Source organism: Pipistrellus kuhlii, unplaced genomic scaffold (genome assembly GCF_014108245.1).
Source record: "Pipistrellus kuhlii isolate mPipKuh1 unplaced genomic scaffold, mPipKuh1.p scaffold_m20_p_3, whole genome shotgun sequence".
NCBI classification, from domain to species: Eukaryota; Metazoa; Chordata; class Mammalia; order Chiroptera; family Vespertilionidae; genus Pipistrellus; species Pipistrellus kuhlii.
This window is the reverse complement of record NW_023425529.1, coordinates 93,625,034-93,630,309: the sequence shown is the minus strand read 5'-3', so window position 1 is coordinate 93,630,309 and position 5,276 is coordinate 93,625,034.

Sequence of the window (5,276 nt, the reverse complement as noted above, 5' to 3'; positions counted from 1 at the left end):
TGAGAACAGCTCCTCCAACAGACTCAGCATGCTAAGCTCCCAGGCAAGCCCAGTACATCCAATTGCATTTCTTGCTACACATGAAGAGGACCAAACTTGGAGATGCAAAAAAGGTATTGTTCCTCCCATGTTTCTCTCTGTATATATTACAGCCTTCAACATGATTTTATAAGGGTGAAAGGATTGTGTTAAAAAGCAAGTGAAACAAATAAAGAAAAGAAATCACATTCTGGACAGGACAATGATGCTCTTGCAGCAGTCCTGGTCAGAGGACATTGGATCTTTCTGACCAGCCATTCTTCATCTCTGTGAGATGAGACCTGCTCCAGAGGGAAAGTCAATTTCTCCTGTCTGGCTGGCCCTAGAGTTCAATGCTAGAGCACATCCGCCATAAGGAAAGCATGGGGCATCCATGGACAGCAAGAGGAAGCACCAGGTTCGTCCTGTGAACACTCTGGCTAATTCATCCTCTCATCCACCCCGTGAAATAGTTTTCTGAGTATATTTTACAAATAAAGGTATCAATGTCCAGGAGGGACAGTTGGCCCTAAATCACACAGCTGATGATGAGTCACACCTGCCTGATCCAAACTCCATGCTCTTTCATGGAATCAAAGCTTTCCTCAGCACTGAGAGGTGGCTTCAGAGGACAGGGGAAATCCACAGAAACCTAAGAACCAGGAAGAATATTTGGTAATTTGGGACTACCACTTTAAGGCACCATAGCTTTACTAGGAGTAGAGTGGTGGCCCTTGCTGGATCTGTAAGGTATGTGCATCTCACTGGTCCTAAGAGTTATGCAGTTTCTGTTTCTTTGGTACCTGGCCATATTGCTAAATTCCAGGTCACCTAGAATCAAGTGACATGTGAAACAGCTCTGAAATCCTCTACAGATTCATAAAATGTGGGGACTAAGCCTCTGACTCATGTCTGTGGCATCTCCCTGCTGCCTTACCAGAAGGGAGCTCCAGGTTAATTTTAAGAACTCTTTTATGAGATCTAAATGAAGATCTCCCTGGCCCTTCCCATTTTGGCCCAAGTACACAAATCAGAAGCTGGTGCCATGCCCTATCTCAGTGATTAGAATCTGACTCTTTAGCTCTAGTTCCACATTCAGAAGTCCAAACTAAAATACATTCAGAGTTCTCTGAGAGCTGATTAGTTCCCCCTCTGCAGCTGTCTGTTAGTTCTAATCCCTTCACTAACAAAAGAGTAAACAATTGCTTAAATGACTTAAATACAGAGGATTATCTGATGTTAGAAAAGAGGAGTGTTTTTTTTAAAATATTTTCAAGGATATAATCCACATAATTAAACATGTTAACAATTAGTTATTTCAAATAATGTCCCCTTCTGTTTAGTATTTTATCACATTTGCTATCTCTACAACTAAATATTCATACCTATGCAAGCAAAATTATGTGTACTCCCAGTATGTTTTTCTAAAAAATAATATCAGAGTTATTTTATTTAAGTTTTAATACTGACATTTTGTTTCTTAGGTGCTAAAAGACAAAAAATTTTACAGATCTCCATGAATACTTTTAAAGTTAATTCTATCTTCCACTAACAAACTCAACTTAGCATCTTTTTAATCCTTCTTTTCTTCCTAAACCCTCGCTCTGTTACATAGTCTGTGTAACCCCGTTAAGGGCAGGATGTAGCCATTGCCTCATATGACTCTTCACTGACTCCTATGTTTCTCATATTAGTCCAATTTTTTATCCCCACTCAACTAGAGAGAGATAGAAAGGAAGATAGAAGGCACTGAAGAAAGACTCTATTAACTTTATAGCCCTTCAATGAAACTATTACTCCTGCAACTTCTAAATTTTCATCTGGCTATCTGGGAGACCATGCCAGGACATAACCCTGAGACAAACAAGTACAAAGCTTGATTGCATTTTGCAAAGAGTTGGAAATGAAATGCATATCGGCTAAAATCCTAAGTGTCCTAGTTAAATATTGTACAATTCTATACATACATTTCAGCCTGATATGAATGGGAAGGAAGATATTTTCTCCCTCATAATGTTAAAGTTCTGTTCAATTTAAATTAACACCAGCAAAGATTTTTGAGTTGCAAGGTAAAATATTGGTTAAGAGCACAGTTTCGGGAGCCAGACCTCCTGGGTCAGAATTCTGGCTCATCAGAATACATCACTCACTAACTATGTAACTCTGTGCAAATTATTTCCTACCTCTGTGCCTAGGTTTCCTTATCTGTAAAATGGGGATATGATAGCACATTACTTCATAGGACCTGTGAAAATTAAAAAAGTTATCATTTTTAAAGGTGTTAAAGGGGACCTACATAAGTGCTAAATAAAGAGAAAAGGGAAATAAAAACCTAAGGCACACCATTTGTTATACAGTATCTCCCACCTTCAAGGAAATCAACAATTAGGTAGGAACATACAATCAAGGTAAATATCACCATAAAGAAAAATTTAGCAATCTAATAAAAGAGTAATATGCAAATTGATGGTCACTCCAATACACAAGATGGTCATCCCCCTGTGGTCAAAGATGGCTGCCCCCATGTGGACACAAGATGGCCTACAGGGGAGGGCAGTTGTGGCCAATTAGGGATGAACAGGCCAGCAGAGGAGGGCAGTTGGGGGAGACCAGGCCAGCAAGAGAGGGCAGTTGTGGGGGACCAGGCCAGCAGAGAGGGAAGTTGAGGACAATCAGGCCAGCAGGGAGTGCAGTTAGGGGTGACCAGGCCAGTAAAGGAGGGTAGTTGGGAGGGACAAGGCCTGAAGGGGAGGGCAGTTGAGGAGGGCAAGGCTGGCAGAGGAGGGCAATTAGGCTGGCCGAGGAGCAGTTAGGTGTCGATCAGACTGACAGGGGAGTGGTTAGGGGATGAACAGGCTGGCAGGCAGAAGCAATTAGGGGCAATCAGGCAGAGGCAGGCAAGTGGGAGCCAGCAGTCCTGGATTCTGAGAGGGATGTCCCAGGGATTGGGCCTAAATGGGTGTTCAGACATCCCTCAAGGGGTCCCAGATTGGAGAGGTTGCAGGCTGGGCTGAGGGACAATCCCTCCTCTGTGCACAAATTTCGTGCACTGGGCCTTTAGTTATTAAATAAGTGTTGCCTTTTTTAGTGACTGTGAGTAAATATGATAGAATATTTGCCTAAAAACAGACAATAGTCATAAGGTCCTTTAAACTGATAAGGTGATCCATGTTTATACTATAAGTCATAAAGACAAAAGTCATTTTATTCATGATTATGGTTAAGTTCGAAGCCATTTTTTAAATTTCTTTATTGATTAAAATATCACATATTTGTCCTCATCCCCCCATTCCCATCCCAAATCCCTCCTCATGTATGCCCCACCCCCATGTTGTCTGTGACCACTGGTTAGGCTCATATACATGCACAGAAGTCCTTTAGTTGATATCTCTCCCTTATCCCTACCCTCCCCTACCTTCCCTCTGAGGTTTAACAGTCTGATCTATGCTTTCCTGTCTCCAGGTCTGTTCTTATTCATCAGTCTATGTTGTTCATCATTTCCCCTAGATGAGTGAGATAATGTGCTACTAGAAATACACTTATAAGAATCAAAAATGAGACAAGCAATAATGATTATACTGAGAGGCAAATGAATCAGTCTGTGTTTCTTTCTGGGCCAACAGTTCTTTTGAGTCCCAATTTCAATGTCAAATAGTTCCTTATGTGTACATGTCAGCAATGATATTTCAGTTCTGGATGGTGAACAAATGGTGGTAATGCAGGTCCAACCCTCTCTGGTTTGGTCCTGGGCAACCTGCAGTGACACACAGCTGCTGATGGCTATTATGGCAAGGCGTCGTCAGCATCTTCCATCTCTGGACTGCTTCTCTTCTGTCTTCTTGGCTGGAGTAGTCCTGTCAATTCCTCTCTGTTGTCAGAATCCATATGGTCTCAGAGTTGTTTTCTGGAAATATGCAAACATATTCTTGACCAAAAGTTAATAAAGAAATCTTTTCTATAAATTTGACTTGTGATCCTTTTTAATTTTTTGCCCAAACAATTTTCCTTTGGCTTGTTTTGACACCATGTATGTTTTATATAGGTGCCTTGCTGTTAGCATCACAAATGAAAGTTAATTTTCTAAAGTAAAAATTTTCTAGATGTATTTTACTTACAGGATATTTTTCCTTACATGATATTCTTCTACTATCCCCCCTTTTTTAATTTAGGGTGAAACAAGCCAGTCGGCCCCCCTTTTTTAATTTAAATATTAGGAGGCTTTTGGAAATTTTATAATGTAGTCTTGATAACTTTTAAATTTTTTTTTTGCACTAAAATATGACTGCTTTAGGTTAATTACATGTTAGTCAATTTTACCATGAGATGAACTACCAATAAAAATTTTAGTTAACACTTTATGGACAGCTTTTTGTCCAGTACAATTAATTTTTCTAGATATATTTGCTCATTTCAATTAGCCAATTTAAATTAGCCTGAAAACTTGACTACTATTTTACTGTAAAATTTAATACTCTAACAAGAAAACTATTTTAAAGAGGGAAAATAATCCATCATGTTAGAGCTTCCCAGTCTGGTTTTCAAATCTGAGCTATTATTTATACTGCTTCATTTTTTTCACCAGATGGATTTAAGAGTAAATGAGTTTCTCTCTGTGTTTCTGGCCTACAATGGCATTAAATGCTGAATGGTGATGAGCATTGAAACTTTAAACAAATGTCATGTTCAGAAATCCACCATGCTAAAAGTTATTGACATCTTTATTTTACTACTTTTTTTAAACTATAAAGTATCCATTTTTTCCAGAGCCAAATATGAGCCTAAAACAAGGCTGTATTCTATGAAAAAGAAAGAACTCAAAGAAAAGTTTGTTCTGGAGGGCTTGACCATTTTATACTAGAGAGACAAAACATGCTGGTATTTCAGAGACAACCACAGAATACTGTTAAGATGGTATATAGAGAAGTACCTGGAAGACGAGGTCTTCACTATGGAGAAGAGCCTTCCACTGGGACTCAAGAAGGAGATTTTTTCTGGCAGAGTACATGTACCTTTGAAGTTTATGTAGTGGTTAAGTAAGGGGTTGTACTAAATGCTGTAGTGCTGTAATCGAGAAGAGACTTCAGCTAGATTAGACTACACAGAGGAGAAGGTTGGAGCATGTCAGTCAAACCACACCACTAGGATGAGCTCTTAGTGACAAGAAGGCTAACTCTCACCTTTTCTATTAGTTATCTAATGAAGATACTTTGTTAATATTCAAATTTTTGTTAATATTTAAATTTTTGAGAATTGGCACA